Here is a 26,869-nt window from a genome sequence, read left to right as displayed (position 1 = left end):
ATACCGTAAACTCTTAAGTGAAAAATCACTTTAATTCATATTATCCCATTTTATTATCAAAATAGCACAAAAAGAAAGAAAACAAGTATTACCATCCTCACTTAGAGAAGAGGAAATTCTTGGTTAATGTCTGTAAATAATTCCTCCAAATTTTTAACAAGCTCTCAAGGTCCCCACTTACCTGGGTTACCCTCAAACTCAGGTGCACGAGTGAAACCCCTAGACTTCCTGTTCTCCTCCGACCCCACATTCATCAGCTTCACGTTCTCTCCAGCCCCTCTCCAGAGGCCACATCAAGGTCCGATCCTTTTCAAGGAGCCTTGATTTCTTTGCCTTCTGGTTCTCTGGAGCCCTACTTCCTTCGCTACTTTATTTCAAGCTCAGCTTCTGTAATTAGCACCTTCCCTTTATACCGTAAAATTGAACATGACTCTCCTTTACACCATGTAATCAATACAGCTTCTCTGAAACACATGTCCCTAATTTTAATCTCTATTCCAGTCCCTTCTCCCTTTCTTATTCCAATCTCCAAAAGGGTAGTTTTCTCTCCCAGACTCACTGTCTTGCACATTCAGATTTCAGTTCAGTCCCACCACTCTACGGATGTTTTTCTGAGATGACTACTAACCTTTTTATTACTTAATTCAATCAACATTTAGGTCTTTATCTTATCTGTTGCTTCTCTATCCTTTGATCTCTTCTCCCCACCCCCATGTCTTGTCCTTCTCTGCCTTCTCTTCCACCTCCCTATGCCCACAGATACAACATTAGTAAAATCCATATTCCCCAATGCATCTGACAAAAGATAAGGCAAAAAGGAGGAATAAAGAACAATGGCGCATTTATTCAGAAGAGAGTTAATTAACCCTGATAGTCTTTACATTACTGAATCAAACTAAGTTTCAAGCAGGCTTGAACTATGTTTTATTATTTTATTTTATTTTTTTCCCTGTCATTCAGGGAGCAGTTGGAAAACAGGAGGAAGGCTCACGAAGAATATTAGAGAAAAGTGAAAAGGAATTATAAGCAATATTTCTTTTGCATATCTAAATATCCAAGATTCAAGATAAATAATGTAAAGTTGAATCCTGCTACATATACATACCAGTTTTCTTAAAATGAGTAATATAACATTTACGTTGTTCTGAGTTTTAATTATTTTTACACCTAAAATCTTGGAGAACTTTTATCAAGAACTGTGAAGTAGGGCTGAGATTGTATTTATCCTATTTGAAACTAACCAACTAGCCTGCTACAACTTCACGTATTCTCGACTCATGTCATGGAGACATGAGACTTGTGGGTCGGAGTCAAAGAACTCTCTTACTCACATTAATAGCAGTACCTGAAATATCAGTTTGAATCACTTACTAAATCCCAGTTCCCACAGAACAACACAATGAGGGCCAATGAGGGCCAGATGATGCTGGTACATACAATAGAGTGTGTTAGAAGAGAGGAAGACCAGAGAGATGCATCCTGACTCTTTCATAATGGGTAGTAAGCATACTTGAACTTGCCCCTCAAGGAGACATTATTTTATTATACTAATCTATAAATAGTTCTCTTTGCTCCCAAAGGAGACATGTCTATCTTCCAAGACTGCTCTCTGTACAAATACCCATGAAAAGATAATTTGGAATAAAAGCACTCAATACCCCTGTAAATAAAAAAAACACAGAAATAGAAGAGATGCATGGAGAATTATCTCCCAGAAACTATTGACATTAGTATCAATAGGTCAGTATTAGTATCTTAGCCCATATATACCTACCTTATTCTTTCTAACAGGTGCATAACATTCCTTTGTATATAGCCACAATAATTTAGCTATTCTTTATTGGTGAGCATGCAGCTGTTTTTATATAAACAATGTTGTCATAAGTATTCTTCCTTATATATGTATGTAAATATTCTTACATACATATTCTTACATAAGTATGTAAGTATTCATATATCATAAGTATTTTTCCTTACATATGCATCTTTGTGCAAAAGTATGAATAGATCAGTAGGATAAATTATTAAGTGGAGTTTACAGATGAAAGACTATTGCATATCACTGAAATGTTAATGTATATAGACATATTTGTCTCAAAACATTATTAAATACATTCTCATTAACAATGCATGAGGCTAGGGGCTCCTGGGTGGCTCAGTTGTTAAGCGTCTACCTTTGGCTCAGGTCATGGTCCCAGGGTCCTGGGATCGAGTCCTGCATCAGGCTCCCTGCTTGGCGGGGAGCCTACTTCTCCCTCTCCTGCTTTCCCTGCTTGTGTTCCCTCTCTCGCTGTGCCTCTGTCAAATAAATAAATAGGGTCTTAAAAAAAAAATGTGTAAGGATACCCTTGCCAACATATAACAGAATATTATCAAATAACCCGTGTCAATCAGAGTATTCAAAATTATAGTAGATATTTTTTATGACATCTGTCAACTGCAGATGAGTTCAATTTCTTTTGATTGGTTTACAAATAATTTTTTATAAACAAAATCTTTTTATTTTGGAGAGAGGGACTAAACACACTAAGTTTAAAGGTTAATTTAGGATAAGTTCACAGATACACACTAATGCATAATATAAACAGAATGTCAATTTCAACTAATTAACTATTATATTTCTCTTACTACTTACCAGCATAAATTTTTTTTCAGGTGGTTATTTGGTCTTGTTTTGTTTTAAACATATATGATCTGAAATTAATGATGGTAAAGGAAAAATAATTGTTTTTTCTTACATTTAGTTATTTTTTTCATCAAGGCTTTAAAATCTGTATCACGGAGATTATTTTGTTTTACACTATAAGATCCTTTTGTGTACATCTAAAGAAATGTTAAAGGGAGAACTTACCTGCTTCAGTTATATTTAATATGGAATGAACAAAAAAAGAACACAAATTAAGCTTTTACTTTAAAAAAGAAGTTGTAAAATAAAAATTCTTAGGAAAGAATAATGAAGGACCCACTTAAGATGAAAACAGGAATTAATAAATTAAAAAGCAGTCACACAAAAAGTGAGCTCATTAAAGCTAGCAAAAAGGCAAACCCATTAGTTACCATGATAATTATAAAAATATGGAAAGTAGATATTCACAAAATACATAAGGAAAAAGGAAAAACTAGCAACAAATTCTGAGAAAAGGTAGATCACCAGATAAGTACATAAAAGATACATAAATAGATATGTTATACATATGAAAATTCTGACAGTATTAGTCTTGGTAGTCTAAAGTTTTGGGTTATTTTCATTTTTTTGCAAAGTTTTCAAGAGAGATTTTTAAAATTTATAATCAGTAAGGTCTTGTTTTGTGTTTTATTTGATCTAGATTGATTTTTATGTTGAAATTATAGAGAACACCTAACTCTATATTATTTCAGAATACATTTTCTTCCAAATTTTTATACAATTATTCTTACATCACTTGCTGGCATCTTCAGTAAAATACTGAGTAGAACTATGTTGTGAACATCCTCATCTCATTCCTGATAGTGAGCAGTTTTCTGTCTTTTTTTTTTTTAAGATTTTATTTATTTATTTGACAGAGAGAAATCACAAGTAGACAGAGAGGCAGGCAGAGAGAGAGAGAGGGAAGCAGGCTCCCTGCTGAGCAGAAAGCCCGATGCGGGACTCGATCCCAGGACCCTGAGATCATGACCTGAGCCGAAGGCAGCGGCTTAACCCACTGAGCCACCCAGGCACCCCTTCTGTCTTTTTTTAATCCGATTAATAGACCATATGTTTCCAGACATTGATAGACTCAACTGAATTTGCAATCTTTCTGGAAAAATCATTGTTCATTACATTTTTTTAAACTATGCTAATTCTGTAGTTAATATATGCATTTTCATGCATAACATATTTCTCTTTATTTTTGTTGCTTTACTAAACAGTAATTTTGGTTATGCTTGTTATTTTCCATTTTGTTTCTTTTGTTATTAGTTTACCTGTTTGATTTTTTGTTTTTCTTTAAGTGTGCAGTAAGACTGTCTAGTTTTCAAAACTTAATTTTGATTTTCTTTATTCTGTCTAGTATTTTTATTTTCTAATTGATTAACATTTACTTCTTTGAGTTTATTGTTCTTTTTCTTACTTTGATTTTAGGCCCTTAAAATGTTTAGATTTTTTCCGCTTTGGCTATGTGAACTGTTCTGTTATGCAGTATCATAAACACCAAAGGGTATAAGACCCACATACAGTTTTACATCTACCAATGAAATGAAAGACTTCGTACCCACCATCCAGATAGTGAAGAATCAGTTCACAGTGAGTACCGAAGCCCTTATATTCTGCCCAGCTGCACTAACTACCTTGAATTTTGTTTGATTTCCTTCCTTTTCTTTATTTTTTAAAATATTTTATTTATTTGAGGGAGAGGGAGCACAGAGGAAGGTGCTCCCTGCCAGCCTCTGCTTTAACTCTTCAGACTCCACGCTGAACAGAGAACCTGAGATCATGACCTGAGCAAAGGCAGATGCCCAACCTCAACTGAGCCACCCAGGTGCCCCTCCTTGCTTACCTTTATAATTTTATTTCATTCATATGCATGTATAAACAATAGCTTAATTCAAATATTTTCTAATTTTTATAAAAGAATCATAAGAATCATACTATAGCAACTGTCATTCAATATTATGGGTTATTTCATAACATACCTTTTTACTCAATATGATGTTTTTAAGAGGCATCCACTTTGTCAATGCAGCTGTATTTAACTCAATTTGACTTAATATGTCACTGCATGATTACTTTTTAAAATTAATCTTTCATATGCTGCTGGACTTCGGGTTTGTTTCCAGTGGTTGTCAATACCAATCATGTGACTATAAGCAGATGAAATACTTGAAATTTTTAACAACTAGGAGTAACCCATCAGGATACAGGCAAACCCAGAGGCTCCCTGCCAGCCTCTGCTTTAACTCTTCAGTTACTGGATAACAGACACATCCCAGATCTCAGAAAGTCCTGGGGTAAGGCTTGCAAGGGACAAATAGGCAGAGGACCTTAGGAAACTTGGAGCCACATCTTTTCACCAACGGCTGGGGAATATTAATAATGGTTATAATCTAAACGGCACAGACCAGCTGAATATCATCAAGGCTGTAAACATTCAAGAGCAAACTGCAGAATTCCTCTGCTTTGATTTATTTTTCCCTATACTATTACATAACTAGAACTTCGGCTCAGTGAGAACCAAGAAAGTTTTATCTTGTTCACTACTGTATCTATATGCCTAGAAAAGGTGCTTATTAAAGATTCTTATCTATTCTTTGACAGAAATTTTTTCTCTGGTAGTATCTCCAAGAAATGCTATGAGTATACATTCCCCTATATCTTGCCTGTTTGAAAATATCTGTCTTGTATACTTATCTGAACAATGTTTGTTACATGTACACGCCTGAACAGGCTGATTTTTGTTTACTTGTTTGTATTTAGCCCGATTCTCCCTCAGGATTCTTTAATCTTTCAACTCAATAACTTTACAACATTATATTTTACTGTGGGTTGATCCATATTTTTTTTGGGACACGTTGTTCCCTTACTACAGATCAAAGTGCACACCCATAGTTTCAACAAAGTACTCCTGAGTTATATCGTTGAAAAGCATCCTATTCCGTGTCTTTTCTCTTCCATAGGTACACCAATTATGGCTATGCTAGGTCTCCTGTTACCCTTCTTCATATACTATTTTCTCTCTAATATTAGTATAACACTTGGTTATTTTTCATTGTTTTCTTAATTTTCTTTGTACCTGATTGGTCTGAGAAGCATCTACACTTTTTTCTCCACATTCCTTCCTGTGAGCTTTTCTTCTTCCTATATCCCCCACATACACACACCCTCAGTGCATTTACTTTGTCAGAGGCAGCAGGGCAGGAAGCTTGAAGTCACAAACTCTGTACTGCTGGTGTACAAGCCCCCACTCAATTACTATTGTGTGAACTTGAGCAACTTATTTAATCTTTATGTGTATCTCAGAATATTTAGCTGTAAAATGTGAACAAAAACAATATTTGCCTTAGAGGGCTTTTACACGGAGTAAAACAGATGACAGCTGTGAAGTGCTGAAGACAGTGCCTGTCGCATCATAAAACACTATATAAACATTTGTCAAATCCTTAAAAAAAATTCTCTATTTTATTGTAATTTTATCCTTAAGTACCTGCATCTCTCCTTTGACTTCTTGTTGCCTAAAAGTGATATATCCATTAGCTGCATATAAAGAAATCTTTCTTCTTAATTTCACAACATGAACAATTATTCACACTTATTATAAGCTCCGTAGTACGAATGTCTTTCAGGTGTTGATTTATTATTAGTTGTGTTTGTTATGTCCACGTTCTGTATTTATTTCCTGTATTTTTTTCAGAGTTCATATGCTAAATTCTTAATTACTATCCATCACTGAAGGAAAGAGATTTTTCCTAGAATAATTATTTGTGAAAAGATAATGCAGAAAGGCACCAGATAAGTAAACGTTTCTATGAATATTGTTTAGTACATATGTGTAAATATTTTATTATTAATTTCTAAAGGTAAATTTGATGAACTAAATGTTACATGAATGTGTAAGTTGAATAGGTATGGCCATAAAGTTTTCTGCCAATTTTTGTTTCTGCCAACAATTGTAAGTGACTACTTCTTTTTTTTTTTTAAGATTTTTATTTATTTGACAGAGATTACAAGTAGGCAGAGAGGCAGGCAGAGAGAGAGGAAGGGAAGCAGGCTCCCCGCTGAGCAGAGCCCGATGCGGGGCTTGATCCCAGGTCCTGGGATCACTACCTGAGCCAAAGGCAGAGGCTTTAACCCACTGAGCCACCCAGGCACCCCAATAAGTCAGTACTTCTTGCCTTGCATTGTGTACGCTTTCCTTCTGCTTGACAAGCTCCCCAGCTTGCAACTGGGAAAGGAACAGTTTCCAGGCTCCCATAATACCATGCGTATATCTATTACTTCACTAGCCCATAATTATCTCCTTACATGGCTCTCTCCCCACTAAACAATTATCTTCTTTAGGACTAGGACTCTGTCTATCATCTTAATTTTATATCTTTAGTTCCTATCCAATTTTATGGCATATAGTAATTGCCCCTAAATAATGTTTGACAAGGGGTACCTGGATGGCTCAGTAGGTTAAGCCTATGACTTTGGCTCAGGTCATGATCTCAGAGTCCTGGGATCGAACCCCGCATCGGGCTCTCTGCTCAGTGGGGAGCCTGCTTCCCCCTCTCTCTGCCTGCCCCTCTGCCGACTTGTGATCTCTCTATGTCAAATAAATAAAGAAAATCCTTTAAAAAAATGCTTGACAAATACATAAATGGGGAAGGTTGCATAAAATTACTGTCCAGGTTTGCAACACTTGTCAATAGAAGTAGAATATGAATCCAGTTTTCCCCCTACAAATCATGTAACTATAACTTTCCTCAGTTATATCAATATAAATTAAAGGACTCGAGTCTAGGTCAAAAACCTGCTTCACATACTTGAAAGCATAATTATCCTTCAAATGACTCTTGCAAATAACCCTTATTCATTTGAACACTGATAAAATTACGGTATATGGTTTGCATAGATATTAATAATTCACTTCAATTCATATGAGATTTTAAAGCATGGTTCAAATATAGTTTCTGTCTCTGTAACCAAAGTTTGACATGGAATTAATAAACCCTTATGAAAGTGTTGCATAATTCTTTTTTTGATTAAGCTCCAACTAACCAACTATAGATAATTATGAATAAAACTCAACTGCTCCTCATGCAAACAATCTTATAGAATCTCTTACTTCTTTTTCAAATGAAGATATAGACTACATTTAGAGACCACTCTAAGGTAAAATGCCTGGAATTGATTATACTAATTTAATAGTTTGTGCTCCAAAGGACAATTTTGATTCTCTCAGGAAGGAGAAAAAGACTACTGTTTTATATGAAAAATACATATGTTTTAAAATCAATAGTCTTGTCTAACTAGAATCATGGAATCAACCTTGAATCTAGAAATTCAGTGAGATTATCACATTACTGCATGCTGAATGAAATAAATTGCCCAGCTGTCAACATTAATTCTTCCATTTCAACTTAATTTTTGCCAAAGTCACACCATAGCAACCACATCCCCATTTTGTCACATACTGTTAGTCCTAATGGCTCAACTCGAAGCTTTTCCTTGAAATATCACATAACTCTAAAGATTAAGCTATATATATAATTATTTTAATCTAATATAGTTCTATCCCTTAAGATACAAATTCTATTTTAAATATTGCCTAAGTTACTTGGCCAAAATTTGTTTCAGTTCTTATTGTTCTTTTCAAATAAAGAGATAGAACAGCCTGGAAAGCCAATCCCTGACTTCCAAAACGTGCTTTCCAGCAGTTAGAGCTGATATAATTTTTCTGTAGTCAGGGCGGTTTATGGTCAATTTGACTAGAATATTATGAATGTCACATATTTCAGGAGACTGATCATGGAATGCAACAAGGAGATACGATTTTAACAGTCTTTATATGCTCACCATCCCAGTAATATGCGGAATCACAGTAGGGAGAAAAACACTAGATGCTAAAACAGGTTTAGGAAGTAATGTGCTGGAAATCTAGATTATGTTCATCGTAGAAAAAAAATCCACCTTCATAAGTGATGAGATAAAGAAAGTTTTATATATGAAAAGTTTGAATGCCATTGGTTTCTTAAATATGCACAAATATCATTTGTCCTAAGCAATTTTTAGGGAACTCTTAACATGAGATTACAATAAGTTAATGTGACCAGAAGTCATCCTCTGTGTTTAAGAAGATTTTGCTAGTGAATGACCATATAGGAAAATAATAGAGGGTTTATATCAATTTATTTAGAAATATTCATGAGGCAGAAAAGGTAAAAAAAAAAAAGGGTAAGAAAGGAGAACACTAACTTTCACTGAGTACCTATTATATACCAGGCCCTATAACAGGTCCTTCCCATTCATTGACACAATGAATTATTTACAACCTTGTGAACTGAGAGGAAGAATGCTAACATGTAGACTCCGGGAAATCAACTGGCTTTTCTCAAATCATACAGTTTGATTCAAACCCAATATCCATGATCTTATCTTTTCTACCACACTTCTTTCCTTCAACAATCACTCTCAATTTTACCTCTTTCTAGCATAACTTTCAGGAATGTACATACTCCATGACCAGTTACTTTAAAATTATGTCTGTTTAGAAATTGTGTTATATAATCTTACCTTGATTGCTCTGCTAGAGAAAAAGGATGTCTTTTTGTGTATTTTCTTTACTGGAAACTGCATGGTTCTAGAAGTTCAAAAAAAATATGCGACCTTGTACTAGTAATAATCCTGACATTAGGGAAGGAAGGGCAGTTAATATTGATCTTACAGGAAATACGGCTTTAACTTCCGATTATTTGCTTAGGCTGAATCTTTCTAAATTTAGGATCACCAACCTTCCCCAGATATCCACACTTAAGAACAAGGTAATAAACTGAAGGCCAAATGCAAAATCTGTATCAAGAACCTAAAATACAGAACTAATAAGAAAAACACACTTTGGAAACTCTATCCCAACACAAAGTAAGCCTACTGTCAATGTCTGATTTATAGCTCCTAAAAGTCATATGAGTTCATTCAGGTTGAACTTTAAAAGCCTGATTTTGAAGAAGGGCTTTGAATTGGGAAATCTCACAAGGAAAATGTTTTTGTAATTTTCTCTACTTCGGTTTTGAAAAATGAAATTGTCTTTAGAGAGTTTAGAACATGTTTTGTTTTTATTCTTGTTTGTGTTGTGTTTATTCTTGCTTGCTCTTATTTGTGAAGATTATGACAATTTTGTCAATTTCCTTTCCATTCTGGATAGATCTCAGGTGCTCAGGAGAGCTGTCAAATTATTCTTAAGGAATGAGTCTAGACCCAGATAATGTTTAGTTTCCACAGAGACATGCTCTGAGTTAGCCTAGATTCCAGCAAGTGAAGGAAGTTAAGGAAAATGTCTCTAGTCATGATTTTCATGGCAGTTTATGGATCTTTGGAAAGAGTCTAAAAGTTCAAACTAAATTAATTTGAACAGGATGGATGTCTTTTAAAATTTGACTACTAAAACTTTTGATAATTAAAATTAATATCATTTTAATTATAGTCAATTTTAGATTGATTCTTGTAATTTTAGGCATTTGTTTTATGATGATGGTATTCAGCTCTGGCTTAAACTCAACTGAATGTTGGTATTAATATACAGTCAGTGAGAATATGGTACCTCAATTATGTATTGTTAATACTGCTTCTAAAAGGAATTTTTTATTTTCTATTCCAAATTGTCCTATGTTACCTTAATTATATATCTTCAAATAACCACGTAATAAAAATTGGGCCTAATGTTAGGAGTTAAGACCTAATATTTCTAGACTTCCACTGATAACTATAATCATCCTTTTGATAGTGAAACACTATTATTTAGATTCATTACTTTGATCGATCTTTCTACTTTATAAAAACAGCATTACAGAAAACAAAACATTTTGCAAGGTAACAGTTTGAAACTGTTTTTACATCAATATGTTCTCACTTAATAACTTCATATTCAGGGAGAAATTTCATATGTTCAAGTACTTTCCTTTCCTCTTCCTAATCTTAAGTGCCAGGAATGGAAAAGGACTTTCTAAGGAGCTACACTACTTCGAAAATCTACAACAGGGATGCCGTTTGTAATCTATAGCACTGCCAATTTAGAGAGAAGGAAAGATTAATATGCATTCAGCCTAAAATATACTGACACTGAATTCCAAAAATATACATAAGGATATACTTGGAATCCATTAAAATATAGCTAAGCATCTATTAAGCAGAACAATTGTGAACTTGATGATTTTTAATTTGACATGAATAAACACACCACTTGTCAGATAACATGAATATTTACTCTGTATGTTCTTAAAATAGAAATTAGCTTCTTAGATAAGTAGAGAATTACTGCAAATGATTTTTGTGCTTAGTTACCTTTTGTTTTTAAAAATGCACTTGGGGTGCCTGGGTGGCTCAGTGGGTTAAAGCCTCTGCCTTTGGCTCAGGTCATGATCCCAGGGTCCTGGGATAGAGCCCTGTATCGGGCTCTCTGCTCAGCGGGGAGCCTGCTTCCCCCTCTCTCTCTGCCTGCCTCTCTGCCTAGTTGTGATCTCTGTCAAATAAATAAATAAAATCTTTTTTAAAAAATGCACTTAATGGTATCCAAACCATTTTTTAAGAAGTTAACATGTCTTCAAATAAATAACTTACTTCCAGGAGTTAATTTGAAAACACTAGTTCTTTAAGTGGAGGTGTATAACTTATTTTCAAATGTATACTTTGTCTTTAATCTTTCAGAGCAATTTAAAAAGTATAAAACCTTCAAGAAAAGTCAAAACACTAACAAAGTGCCTAAATTACTTAATAGATAAGGTACATATTCAGCAAAACTACAAAGTAATTGGGTACTGCAGACAAAAACAATCCCTCTTTTTCAGTACACATCACCCTTCCAATTTTGTGAAAACCCACCCAATGAGCTTGACTTTACATAATTTTGATGGGTAATTTTTATTCTTTTCAGTCTACTGCTTTAAAACAGCACAGTATCTGTTAACTAGACTTACTGGGGTGATAATTTTGTAATACATACATATAATGAATCATTATGTTTTACACTTGAAACTGATATGTTATATGCCAATTGTATCTCAATAAAACTTAAAAAGCAACATAATATCTACCCAAAGAAAATAGGAGGACCTGGATAAATACTCAACAACTGAATAAGTGAATGAATAGTAATGATTATGAAAGCTAACATTGAAGTTTAAGCTACAAGAAGGAATTTTAGTCTAGCAGTGAAGTGGCAGAAATATCAAGCCCTGACATTTTACCATGTTAGCAATTATTTATGTTTCCTAAACTCTTACTTTTTAATTGTGTGAAGTAACATTAAAGAGCTCCAATTTAAACAAACTAGTATAAGTTTTTTCTTAATTAACAATTGAATCTAAAAATATAGTTCAGATACTTCAGTTGAATTTAATGATCTTGGCCATTGTTTAAATTTATCCTATTTGCCTCCCAAAGTCTTGAAACTCAACAGAATTTTCCTGTAATACAATCTTTCTAGAATGGATTGGGACTCTTCTAGTTGTTCCAACATCAATCTTTCTAGAATGGATCGGGACTCTTCTAGTTGTTCCAACACTGAAAACAAACAAACAAACAAAACAACAACAACAACAAAAAGAACAAAAGAAAGAAGAAAAAGAAATCTTCAGGGTGCTTCCAAACATCTGACTTTACTTTTCTTAGTCGTTATTTTGACATGGGCTCAGACACAACCAAATACCAACATATATGTGGCTTGCCCTTCAAGAACTTGGAGTAGATGATTGGTCAAAGAAGAGCTCACTGGGAACTATTGCTGCTCACATACATGTTCCAGATATGTGTTTTTAGGTCACAAACTACCTTAATGAGTCAAAATCTCATCAGTATATTCCACAGACTCATGCCTAATTTCTGAAGAGTTGTTCAACAGCATTTGTGAAATCATGCAGCTCATGAATATTCACCATGTATGCTGAGTTACAGATTAGCTGAAATTTAGAGAATAAATTAATCTCCATGCTTGTGTTAAATTATTTGTAAACTGGGAGCTACATATGAAATTATCAAACATACACAAATAATTTTAAATGAAATATTAAAAATACCAAGATGTGAAATAAAAATAATATTAATTTCTATTACAAGGAAAAGGTCCTCAGAGTATACACAGTATAAATAAACTTTCCTTTCAGTTCTGGTTTTGGAGGTTCTCCCATCAAAAGGAAAGGTCCTGGAAGGAAGGAAATAGTAGCAAAAACAATCTTAGGGGAGAACCTATCTAAATGAAACCCTGTGTGAAAACAAGGAGAAGAAAGATAACCCTGATATGCTGAATTCCATTATGCTTGGAAAGTAATTCCAAAAAGCAGGAAGATAATTACTAATATCACTGAAATTACTCTTTAAGAATAGTCTGCAAAAAAATAAATGCCATTTGATTCTCTAACAATACAATGTCTAAATATATAGCCATTATATATCATACTCTTTTCCTTTGAACTTCATTTAGTCATATTTCTACACTAAGTCTTAATATAGCAATAAGACTTGTCCAACATAAGTAACTATAAATTTAAATCTCACCATCTGTCAATTTTCCTTCCTGTTACTTTGGTTGTCGTAGGTTCATTCTTTTTCAGATTACTCAAGAAGTATTACTGAGAACAAATTTTTGCTCATATAGAACAGTCTGTTCTCATATAGAACAGTCTGTTCCTTTGATATCAGAAAGTCAGTTTTGTTGGGTATAAAATTACTGCCAGCCATGCTCTTTCCTTGATTATCTTAACTATATTAATTTATTCTCTTCTAGAATAAAACAGAGCTGTCAAAATTCTGATAATAATCATATTTTCATTTACTTACCTCACTTTTTTTTCCTAGATGCCCAAAGAATTTTCTTTTTCTTCAGCATTTCAGTAGTTATATTAAAACATATCTTGGTCTTCATTGATTTGAGTCAAAAATCTCAGATACTTGGTATGTTCTTTCTATATATATTTTAATTAGCAATAATTGCACCTCAGATAAACCTCATCGGCTACAATACTGCCACTGCACAAAGCTTCCATATATATTTTAAATCTTTTTCTTTCTTTTGTCCACTGCAGAAACTTTTCCTTGAATTACACTTTTCAGAATCTGTTCTGTCCCTTGTTTTCATTTTCTTCTTTAGGGGTTCCTATTATCAATATTTTAGAACTTCTTTACCTTTCTTCAGTATTTGTCACTTCCCCTCAAATTATTTTTATCTCTTTCTTCATTTCTTTCCCAATTTCAAAATGTTCCTACTTTTGGCCTCAGGTTTCTCTTAGGACATTATCCATGTGTTTACTTGCTTTTGTAGTTCTACCAGTTAAGTCTTCATTTCTGAAGTATTGGTTTTTTTGTTTTTTTATTTCTATTTTCTCCTGTATCTTAGCACATAACTCTGAGCTTCCTACTTCTGTTTTATGAAATTATGTTTTGCATTACTGTCTTAATGTCTTAGTCTTGACATACAAAGTTACAATTTCGATCTCTTCCATTTGACCTGTTCTTAATTACATCTAGGGATGTTATTTGTCTCCTTATTTTCCTTTGTTCTGCAATATCTTACTATAAGATTTGGCCTCGATTTTTATAGAAAATTACTTTTCCTATAACTTTTAAGTTCAGAATATCTTTGTTACTTTCACAGAGATCCAGCTTCTGTTTTTAACTTTTTTCTTTTTTTTAAAGATTTTTATTTATTTATTTGACAGAGAGAGCACACAAGCTGGAGGGAACATTAAGCAGAGAGAGAGAGAAGCAGGCTCTCTTGTCAGGGTGCCTGACATGATGAGACTCGGTCCTAGCACCCTGGCATTATGACCCAAGCCAAAGGCAGACATTTAACTAACTGAACCAACCAGGTGACCCTGTTGTTTCCATTTGAAAAACTACATAAGGGTACCTGGGTGGCTCAGTCAGTTAAGCATCTGATTTTGGCTCAGGTCATGATCTCAGGGTCCTGGGATGGAGCATCACGTTGGACTCCCTGCTCAGTAAAGAGTCAGCTTCTCCCTCTCTCTTTGCCCCATTCCCCCAATTGTGATCTCTCTTGCAAATAAATAAAATCTTCTAAAAAGTAAAAATTAAAATTAAAAACTTAAAAGAAACTACTTAACAATATCAGAGAATGTTCATGGTATAAATTTAGTATCTGAAAAAGAAACAATTTATTTCTAAGCAAACCATGGGTCAAATGAAAAATCACAAAGAAACTGGAAATATTTGAAGCAAAATAATGGTAACAAAACAAAATAAAATTCTAAAATCAATGATATACTGAAGATTTCTCTTAGGAAACTAGGAAGAGTGAAAAGTAGCACAGATAAATTAATAAGTATTAGAGCTAAAAATAAATAAAATTTTTAAAAACCAACTATAGAGAAAATCAGTGAAACCAGAAGCTAGTTTTTTGGAAAGATCAATGGAATTGTCTGATAAACAACATACACACTTAAAAATAAAAGAATATGCAAATTAGAATGTTAGGAATTATAGTTAGCATAACTCTAGACTCCTTAAATGTTGAAAAGGAAAATAAGAGATTATGAACAGCTGTGTCCAAAATCGAAAATATAGATGAAATGGATGGGTTCATTGAAAGACAGAAATAACAAAATCTGACAAAAGGGGAAAAATCTTAATACATTTTCTGTATCTGCTAAAAACACTACAGTTATAATTAAAGACTTCTGCATGAAGGAAACACCAGACCAAGTGGCTTTATTGGTGAATTCTATCAAAGATTAAAGAAGTAAGGCTCCTATACAAATCTTTCAGATTTCTAGAGGAGGAAAAAATACTTAATAACTGATTTTATGAGGCCAGCAACATTGATAACAATGCCAAAGATACAAGAACAAAAAAACTGCAGACTAATAATTCATGAAAAAATATTAACAGATTGAATCTATACATATTTTAAGAGAATAATACTTCATAATAAACTGAGGCTTATCCCAGGAATACTCAAAAATAAAACTAGATAATTTGCCATGTTGACAGAATATACCATATACCATCACAGTACATGCAGAAAGATCATTTGACAAAAATTCAACACGTACTTGTGATAAATACTCTCAAGATCCTAGTAACAGAAGGGAAGTTTCTAAGTCTGCTACAGGTCATCTACAAAACCCTGCAGCTAACACAACATATCATGGTGCAGGGTTCCTAACATAGAGAACAAGGCAGGAACATCTATTTTCCACTTCAGTCCAACATATGCTGGAGTCCCAGCCAGTGTAATGAGGCAAGAAAAGGGATGAAAAAGCATCCAGATAGGTAAGTGAAATTGAAAACTATCTTTTTGCAGACAACTTGATTGTTTGAAAATCTTCTACTTAAAAAAAAAAAAAAAAGCTTCCAAAGGAAGTGAATTTAGCACATTTGCACGATAACAATCAATGTACAAAAATCAAATATATTTCCATATACTAACAACAACATATTGGAAAATGAAATCAGTAATACAATCCATTTAAAATAGTATCCAAAACCATGAAATACTAAACATGCATACACTGAAAATTGCAAAATACCACCAGGATAAATTACATTTCATAATTTTGACACTTACTATAAAGGTACCTTAACCAAAGAGTGCAGTGTTGGTGAAAGGAAAGAAACAGAGATCAATGAAGCAGCATAAAAGTTTTGAAATAAACCCACAAATAGATGGTCGATTGATTTTTGACAAATAAGAAAGAACAGTTCATTCTTATCTCTCACTTCATAGATCCCTTTCTCTACTCCAAAGCCAGAGTGATAAATTTAAAACAAATCAGATCCCAAAACACACTCTTGCTTAAAATCCTTTAATAGCTTCCCATTATTCTTGTGATGTGACACAAATTTCCTGTCTAGACGGAGGCGACTGGGCTCTGCCAGCTTCTGATTTCCTGTTCTACTAAGTCTCCTTCGTTCCTGCCCTCCTGGCCTCCTCTCTACTCTTCAAACACTCCCAGTTACGATGCATGGGCTTCTCCAATTTCATTATTCTTTTTGCCTGCACTACTCCTTCCATAGACTTAGCATACTCGGCTCATTTTCACAATTTATTTTCCAGTAAAAATGGCATCACCTCCGAGAAACCTGCCCAGATCAGTCACTCAGAAGTAGCTTTTCCTGCCACAGTCACATCTCTTTCGTAAAATTTCTCCTAGCTCACCCTCTGACATTACTTTACTTGGTTTCTTATTTATTCTTTCCCCTCCTAATCTAGAATATAAGTTTATGAGAGCAGGGACTGGATTCATTGCTATATTCTAGTCCCTAGAACAGTACCTACTACATAATAGGCACTTAAAAAAATCTTAGTTGATTAGTGAATTTAGTTAGAGTTAGCTTCTATTGCTTACGTGTGTGTGTGTGTGTGTGTATACACACACAGATATATATACATATACATAAACATGTGTGTATGCATGCATATATACACATACATATAAATGTATTTGTATGCATATGTATGTATATAATACAAAATAACCTATAAATCAAATAACTATATATATTATATATAGTTTTATATATTTATATAAGTTATATATAATTTATATATAACTTCTATAATTTTTATAAATTATATACTTAATTTATATATCAACAGCTGGAAGACTAAACATGAAGTTGATATTAGTTTATTTCTGGGATGGAAAATAGAATGAGGTATTACTATCTAAAGAGGTCTTTAGCTTTATCTGTAAAGTTTTAATGTCATAGGATGAGCACTTTTTAAAAATTTTTAAAAATTTTTTTATAAACATGTATTATTAGCCCCAGGGGTACAGGTCTGTGAATCGCCAGGTTTACACACTTCGCAGCACTCACCATAGCACATACCCTCCCCAAAGTGAATGACCCTACCCCCCCCTCCCGATCCCCCTCCCTCCAACCCCCCTCAGTTTGTTTTGTAACATTAAGAGTCTCTTATGGTTTGTCTCCTTCCCGATCCATCTTGTTTCATTTATTCTTTTCCTACTCCCCAAACCCCCCACGTTGTATGGACGAGCACGTTTTCATGTGTGCACATATCACCTATCTTAATAGAGTAAATAGAAATAACACAAGTGAAACCCAGCAGACTGCAGCCTTCTCTGCCTTCTAAAGAGGTGACACATATTCTTTAGAATGCTTAATACTTTGAAAATCAAACAGAACTTAAATACACTTGGAATGACGGAAGAATAAGAAAGAGACCTACTTTTTTTCCCCAGACATTAAACTAGGAACCACTGTATTGGTAGAGTAGCCTCAGGACAAAATGAAGTGGCCAGGAAAACAAGTAGTCGAAGACGCTTAAGAAAATGTAAGTTTGAGTCAATTTCATTATTATCATGGACAGGATGACCCCAACTGACTTTTATATAGTACGTGTAATTTTTCCCCCAACAAAATCCTTTCTTAAAACTGTTCTAGCTAACTAATTAATAGTAAACAAGCTTTTTGAACAATGCTTAGATGAAGGGAAGGAATAACAAACTATAAGGGCACATTGACTGGAACATAAAGGACATAAAGAAGACCATCCCTTACGACGAGTCGTTCTAGTCTACACAACATCCGATTCTATTTTTGAACACTAAAGTCTTTTTATGAACATATTTCATCTTAGTAAAAAAAAAAAAAAAATACTTTCTAACAGCCAAAACTTTAAAATGCATTGGGTATCTTTTTTTTTTTTTTTTAAGATTTTATTTATTTATTTGACAGACAGAGATCACAAGTAGGCAGAGAGGCAGGCAGAGAGAGAGGGGGAAGCAGGCTCTCCACTGAGCCAAGAGTCCGATGCGGGGCTCAATCCCAGGACCCTGAGATCATGACCCGAGCCGAAGGCAGAGGCTTAACCCACTGAGCCACCCAGGCGCCCCTGTATTGGGTATCCTTGCAAAGAAAGGTCTTCTCTACAGCTAGAGGTGTTCAAAATGTTTAGACAAGCATTTTTAATGGCAATGTGTGGAACTCTAATCATAGGTAGTTCATTCACTCTTTCATTCTTTAATTCAACAGGCACTGAAGCAGAGAGCCAAGTCTGCACCACGGGCAGTGTCAGATGCTCTGAAAGAGGTGGGGAGCCCATACATCTCTGAGTTCTGTCTTCCATACCTCATACTTCAGTAGAGATGACAGATATCAATCAAGTAACTACACAAAGACATGTAAAATCACATCAGTGGTGATAACTATATGACCAAATTGGTTGGCCTAATGACCATCAATGTCCTTTCCTAACATGAGAGGGCTTCCTTTCTTTGACATTCCCTACTTTGGGTATCAAGCTCCAGTGTCCTATTTTAAGATTTTTGTTGGAAAATCACTGGAAAAAGAATGAGTGAGAAACCACTGACTCTTCCAATCCATCTGTATCTCTCACCAATAAGAGAACTGAATTATTTCCTTTATAAAAAGTAAATCATGGGGCACCGAGGGGGTCCAGTGGCTTAAGCATCTGACTCCTGGTTCTGGCTCGAGTTGTGATCTCATGTGTGGTGGGTCATGAGATTGAACCCTGTGTCAGGCTTCCCGCTCAGCAGGGGGTCTACTTGAAATATTCTCTCTCTCTGTCCCTTCCCCGCTAAAATAAATAAATAAATATATATATATATATATACATATATATATATATATATTTTTTTTTTTTTTTAAGTAAATCATGCTGGGGCAATGTAAGATGATTATATACAATCTAAAGTATATCATCGATGATATTGTGGCTTGGGTTTTTTATTTTTTTATTTTATTTTTTTGTTTTAGAAACAGGCTATGCTCTTAATTGGGATAATTTCCAACATGAGAGCAATTGTTCCCGGCTCTATAGCTTCTGCCAAATGTGTTAAATTAACTCCAGAGTAGAGAAGAGATGGCAAAAGGAAAAAAAAAAACCACTGAAAATAGGTTTTTGTTTCCCCCCCCCCTTAATCTCATTAGAAAGGCATAGATCAATCCCATTTGACTGCAGTAAAAATGGTTCTGTCACCTTCTCCCCCCTCTCGCCCACACCGGACCAGGGAGTAACGACTCATTTGGCCACAGTCTGTAATTCTCAGCCCTCGCATCTCACCTCCACCACACAGACCGGTCTGAGGAGCAGCGAGGAAAGCTTGGGGGAAAGTCATCATCGTCCCGCAGCAATTGCTCACTGGCGGTGGGGAATGGCTGTCCCTCCCACAAGCTGGTCCTGAATCACGGGGACTGACGCACACTGGTGCCGGGACAGAACTGAAGATCTCTATCATGCAGCCACACACACACAAGCACATGGCTTTATTTTCTCTGACATCCACAGATGCTCGAAGAGGCGCCTGGTGCACAGCCATTTAAGTTCAAAGTGCCATCGAGAGAATAAAAATAAGTGACCCTGAACGCGAACGACACATACTCCTCCTGTGAAAAAGCAAAGTGTTTCATTTTTGACATTTGAGAAGTCGCTTGCATTAATAACAGGTCTCTGGTTTCCTAACAGGAAAAACAAACAGGCTTGGGTTAGCATTCCTCTGGAGCAGAAGGTTCGAGGTCATTAAAGGTACTCAGTGCTCTGTCAGGATATGCTATCTAGATAGTAAAACCTCATGAATTGGACATTCAGCGAGCAAAACCACTTTCAGCTACCAATGCCGTGGGTGGCACACGGTGCCCTCCAGGCCATCTTCTCAACCAAGGTCACGGGCCAGAAAGGCAGGGAGCCCAGCTCCCACGCAGAGGACCGGGGAAGGTCTGCCAAAGAGAGAAGTCGTAGGAAGACTGAAAAGGTGACTTTGTTTGCCGCCCAGCCCTGGTCTTCTCTTCCCATGAATAGGTAATTTAGGGTCTTTCGCAGATTACTGAAACAGTCCCAGTCCTGAAACCAATTTCCTAAAAAATCTTGGATGTGGGACCAAATATTTCAAGGGCAAAGGAACCAGGGTGAGCAATCACTTTTGCTCACAGAACAGATACGTTCTAGGAAAGGGAGTGAAGGAACAGATTTTCATAAAGCAGCATTATTTTTATTTAATTTATACAAGAGTAAAAAAAAAAGAAACCCCTGCAGGAAATCTTTGGATGAGAAACGACTGTGGATCGAGATGTGCCCACGAGCACTCTGTTGCTGGACAACCAACCCCTCTCCTTCCCTTCGAAGACGTTGCTGCATTTCCCTAAGACTTTCTGTCATGGCTCCTCTTCGCTGCTGTGCTTTGCCCCCTTGTCTGCCTGCACAAAACCATGTCTTCCTGTGTCTGTGTTTAAAGCTCCTCAAATCTTTTTTATTATGTTCATTAAATCAAACATCACGAGAGCAAGGAGCCCTAACTGGTTCCTGGCACCCAAAACTACGCAGGTGAGACACAGAAGATACGAGACCATAGCAGATAATAAATATTTGCTGACTTGAAATAAACCCCCATCAATGTCCCACATAAGAGCTTCATCACACAAGCATATTTGAGCGTAATAAAAGGAAAACATTTCTAATAGCCAGAACTGTTTTAAATGCATCAGGCACCCTTGCAAAGAAAGGTTTTCTCTGTTGCTCTGGCTTCTCAGCAAATCACTTACTTCTCAGCTTAAATTTGCTCTCCTTTTCCTGCATTTGCTAAATCCCTTGGTTCCAGTGAGTCAGCCTTGTGATGTCTCTCACATCCTGCAAGCATCCCCATGGAGTCAGCAGGACATCCTGAACGGGACAGTGATTATCCTTTAAGAACATAATTAGATGCCGTCACCTCCATGGAGCTATGACAATGGCAAGATGGAAGCTGACACATGATTTGGCTGTGTTTCCTGGCCAAAAGATTGCTTCTTTAATTTTTATCCCCGAGGAACACTGGGTTTCCTCTACCATTTGCCACTATTACTCGCATTTCAAGGGCTTGAGCTGAAACCTTCTGATTCCAAAATTAAAACAAAGCAAAGCTGTCCTCTAAAAAGCACTGCTAAAGGTCCACCAAAAAATAGAAGATGTTTCTGAAAGATCATGTCACCTGAAATTCTGATCATACTAAAGCACTGATTCGAACACATTCTTATCTTCTTTCATATCAGAAAGTTTTAACGGAGTCCCACAAACATTTGTCTTTGATCGAGTCTTAGAGGCTTCTATATTGTGTTTCAAGAGGCAATATGATAGCACAGAGAGAAAAGTAGATGAAAACAGGAGAACTTGAATGCTAGTTCTATGCAATCTGCAGCCAATCCTTCTCTTTCCGGGTTTTGATTCTATCCCCAGTAAAATAAGCCTAATCGTTCAACCCTTACCTCAAAATGCACATGTACAAGCTCACAGATGACATACTACTCCATGCTCATAAACCGCTGTATACATGCATGACATACACTCTTGGGACCGTCCTATATTGACGAGGAAATACACAACTTAGCCCATGAGACACAGATGACGCTTTCATCCCTTCTGCTAAATGGACACACCGTTAGCATCAGTATGACCATTGTCATAATCAGAGTATCATCCAGAGATGGTTTACCACAAGGATGCTACTAGAAGCTTATCAAGACTGTGCCATTAGTCCTAAAAATAACCATAGAAGTAGATATTAGTATTTACTGTTTGCATTTAGGAAGGAAATCTGAGTTGTTTACCCAGATTATTACTAGGAATTAAACTTTCGTTTGACTTCATAGCTCCTTTTCTTAAAAAACGAGAGAGAAAGAGAGAGAGGGCTCTGTAGGATACCATATTGGACAGTTCAAGTAAACACCCATCACTACATATATTTTTATTAGGCAGGTCTGGGTAAAACATGCTCCCCTGAGCACAGTACTCTGTATCAAACATAGGGGTATCAAGATATTTTTTGTGGGGGTCTGGGTAGCATCTACTGTATTACCTTCAAAAGGTTTATTCCCAAAATATTCCCAAGATTCTCTTGATAGTCCATTATGAATCTGAACATATTTATTTTTAGCATATGTCACTAATTTTATTTTTTAGGTTTATTACCTTCTAGGAAAAGGAGGATCTTATCACGTATGCATGGGTGAAGGGATTACAATAGTCAGTTTCAAACATCAAGAACAGTCTTCCTAATGCATGGGAAATCATTAAATCACTTCATTTTATGTGTTTATTTTATGTGTATTTTATTTGTTTTATGTGTTATATGTATTTTATGTGTTTATTTTATTTTATGGTTTATTTAAACCATCTCTTGTTAAATCACTCTACTGTACACCTGAAAATAATAAAGCAGTGCATGTTCACTATATTGGAATTAAAATTTTAAAAACCTGGAAAAAACACTATCTTCAATCTATATGTCCAAGTATGCTTGTTAAGAGAGTGAAGCAAGTCATAACCTCAATGAACTAGCTGCATGAACCCAACAAGGGGGTTGAACAGTTTTCTAACCTGCAAAATGGAGACTATCAAATTAAACAAGACAGTGTTTATAAGGTATGAACACGGTGCAACACCTAGTAGGCACACAACTAATGGATAGTCTTGTTACAATAATAGTAACATAAATTCTACCCATGACTATTTGACTTGGACTTTGTAAGGGAGAGTCATTTTTTCTTAAGACCGAAGTGCTACACACCTGGAGGTTTCCTAAGTCAAACTGAGAATATGTCCTCAGCAACAGTACTCATCAATAAACTGTCCTTCTCCCCGCGAATTGGCTTCAAATGCTCCCTAAATTGAAGTAATTCATCTAAGCCAATAATTAACGAGAGATTCTGAATGATGAGAGAGGCAGCACTGATAGGATTAAGACAAGCCTGCCTTGTTCCACAGGAGATGGCATCCCCTGATAGAATTCTGAAGGTGATTCACCCTGTTTGGACAGATGACAGAATTACCTGAGGGAGACAAAGACAAATTAGATTTATCTAGCAAAATAACTTGGAGTTGAATGTTTATGTTAATGTGCTTGTTAATGATGATTTTTGACCAAGCAATCCCCATGCTGAAAGACTGCTTCAAGACAAGGGGTATCATTTCATGGTTCCTAAGAAGAACCTATAAACTAAAAAGAAACGTACAGGTTTTGCCTAAAGAAGAAGAGATATTGGGAGTGCCTGGGTAGCTCAGTCATTTAAGGGTCTGACTTTTTTTTAACTTTTCAATATGTGTACATAGTTATGTAATACACTTTTCAATGTGTGTGTGTGTGTGTGTGTGTGTGTGTATATATATATATATACACATATATATATACACACACATATATTTTTTTTTAATTTTAAAGATTTTTATTTATTTATTTGACAGAGAGAGAGAGATCACAAGTAGGCAGAGAGAGAGGGGGAAGCAGGCTCCCTGCTGAGCAGAGAGCCTGACGCGGGGCTCAAAGCCAGGACCCTGAGATTGTGACCTGAGCCGAAGGCAGAGGCTTAACCCACTGAGCCAGCCAGGTGCCCGTATATATATATTTTAATGTTCAGTTGCATCTGACTCTTGATTTCAGCACAGGTCGTGATCTCAGGTAATAAGATTGAGCCCCACATCAGGCTCTGTGCTTAGCAGGGTATCTGCTTAGGATTCTCTCTCTCTCTCTCTTCCTCTCCCTCTGCCCTTCCCAGGGCTCCCTCTCCCTCTCTCTCTCGCTCAGTAAATAAATAAAATCTTTTAAAAAATAATAAAAATAAAAATATAATTAAAATATCAATTAAAAAAAAGAAGAAGAGACATTAGCTTTCCTGACCGGAAGCTCCTTTCCTAATACCCTCATTCAACATCACATCCGACTCTTAGAAACAGCAAAGGCACAGCCATTTCCCCAAGTCTGGGAGAAGAGGAAGGAGAAAGTGTTAGGCTGTTTCAAGGCAGACTCCAGGCAGCTCCCCTCAGTGCCCCACAGCAGGGTCTGACACGGGAGAAGGAATTAGATAGGACGGGCTGGGAAGGCAGTGCTGCGGGAACCCAGCAGGCCACCGGTCCGTCGTGGGACACTGCCGCTGTGCGTGTCAGCCACGGGCAGAACAGCTCCCTTTCCAGTCCCACCTGCAAACATTTTAATACCATGTAAGCCCCTTAGAGTTTACTTGCAAACCTAGGAAAAGAAAGAATCCTAAATGGGCCAAGATCAACTTTCTGCCACACCGGCTGAATTACAGAAGTTGGTACGCAACTCATAAGCAAAATGAAATGAGGTTGTGAAGACATACCCTGTGTTTCTGGAACATCTGAGCCTGGGACTAAGATCCCTGTCCACTACACGTGTCCGGATGAACGGTAACGGTATCATGGAGGGACACTGACAGTGTGGACAAGACAGTGATTCTCGAAGTTGGCTCCGTACTGCGGTCACCCGGGAGTTTACAATCCTGATGCCTCATTCGAATCACAGACATTCTGATTTTGCTGGTCGGGGATGCAGCCGGAACCTCAGGAATTAAAAGCACTCCCAGGGGACTGGTAGGAGCAGTGAAGATTGAGCACCGGCGTTCTAAGGGAATGTATAAATTTTCTTTTCTGCTGAAGAGATCGCCAAATCCTGGGAAAATAAGGATATGCATCAATGGGTTGTGAAGAGAAGGCCTCGAGGTACCTAAGGCCTCGAGGTACCCTTAGTGGCGTTCAAAAGAGCCACTTGTCTAGGTTTTAAGAGCGGGGCAATGCAGGTTCTCTCTGTGATCATTGTCTCCCTGTGCTGGGAATTCAGTTTTCTCATCTTTTGCCTGAAATGTAAATATCAAGTATTGCTAGGGGCAGAAAGAGGCAAATCGGCGTTGGCATGTCCACAAGTATTTCCTTTCTTCTCACACCCAGAAGGAGCGAAGAGAAAAGCCACATTTCTCCCTGGTGACCAACAAGGCTTCCTGTCACCTTGGCTCCAGGAACATTGGCCACAGAAACTCTTGCAAATAAATGTCAGGAGAAGCTTCTGAGCCAAAGTTCATTTTATGCCAATTTGATTTCACATAGTCTAGAGAGGAACAAACTTTCTTTCTAAAAAATAAATATCTGCAATTGGACCACTATCTACACATACTGAATTTTAGCAATTAAGTGATTATTCAGGAAACCTAGGAACCAGCCAGTTTTTGGGAAACACTTTGGACATAGTTATTAAAACATCTCCAGATATTTTTATCCCTAAATAACAGAAACTGAGAGGTAGTATGACAATTAGCAAAGACCTCCCTGAATGAAATCTATCTAAACCCAGAAGAATTTTCCCTCGATTTTTAATTCAAAGACTCCCATGAGGAACATAAAACATGAGATAATTAGCCTGTGGGTTATTGTGATATCTAGTCATTACCCAAAAAATTCTTCACCTTTTCTTTTGCTCATGCCTATTGTGAACCAGAGATTAGCAATGGTCTCAAAATGTAGCTAATTACCAGCTGAAATGTTATGGGTTTCCTTGAGCAGAAACCGGAGTCAAATTCAAATCCGGTGAATCATAGAGATGAGCTTGACTAGTCTGGTTACAATGTGGTCGTAAATACCACTAACTCTACTTGAATTTCCAAAATAGACTTTACCCGCGGATACTTCCATATCCATGCCTCATTTAGACATGGTAATCTAAGTCTGAGGAGTAGAGTATTTTTTTAATCACTATTGTCTTGTGGAAAGAAAAGAGGAAAATTCAGAGAAAGCTTGCCTGGAGAAGGATCATCAAAAACCCAGATTCAAACAGAATTCATAGCCCTGTTTAAACTATTTCAAGAAGTACAAGATAAACCAAAATTAGCTCTATTTTTAAATTCTCTTTCTCTAAAGAAAAATCAAAATAATTCCGAGACCAGAAGAACATAATGGAAAAGAGGGGGAACAGATTGTTTTATTTTCTTCTGCAACAATATTTCAGTCTTACAGTCAAAAAGACAGCATCTAGGTGTGGGTGTATAATTGAGCTAATCAGGCCTTCCACGTTGTTATTCTCTTTGATGCACATTTAAGTGCAGCAGTAATAACTAATGTATTCTAGAGAAAAAAAAAAAAAGGGAACTGAAAAAGGTAGAAAGCCTAAACTGCATTTCCAGCGACTGACGGTAAACGAACTGTGCTTTTTTAAAAACATCACCGAGAAGACCAGCCTGATGACTCATGGCAAGTGCTTCACCTGCATTCAAAGATGCTGTTTCCCTAAAGATGCTGTTTTCCAAGTTTGTTGGGCTGTGGACTGCAACATTGCCATTAACCGCGGACTCTGCTCTCTATCCTGCTATTGAATGCAGAAATGGGCCCACAAGCATCACCTCTATGGACAGCACCTAGATTGTCAGAGCCGGACAACAGGACCAGAGCAAAAGAGAGACATG

The 26,869-nt window shown here is 36.2% G+C and overlaps 1 protein-coding gene and 1 pseudogene across 1 annotated transcript in view; both read right to left on the bottom strand.

Annotated features, from left to right (window-relative positions):
* Positions 1-26,869, bottom strand: part of ITGBL1 (integrin subunit beta like 1) — a 213,247-nt gene that overhangs the window by 138,969 nt on the left and 47,409 nt on the right. The window lies entirely within an intron of this gene.
* On the bottom strand, positions 13,568-13,687 carry LOC132003087 (U4 spliceosomal RNA; annotated as a pseudogene).

This window comes from Mustela nigripes, chromosome 15 (genome assembly GCF_022355385.1).
Source record: "Mustela nigripes isolate SB6536 chromosome 15, MUSNIG.SB6536, whole genome shotgun sequence".
Lineage (NCBI taxonomy): Eukaryota > Metazoa > Chordata > Mammalia > Carnivora > Mustelidae > Mustela > Mustela nigripes.
The sequence above is the reverse complement of the archived record's forward strand: the minus strand, read 5'-3'. Positions and strand labels throughout refer to the sequence as shown.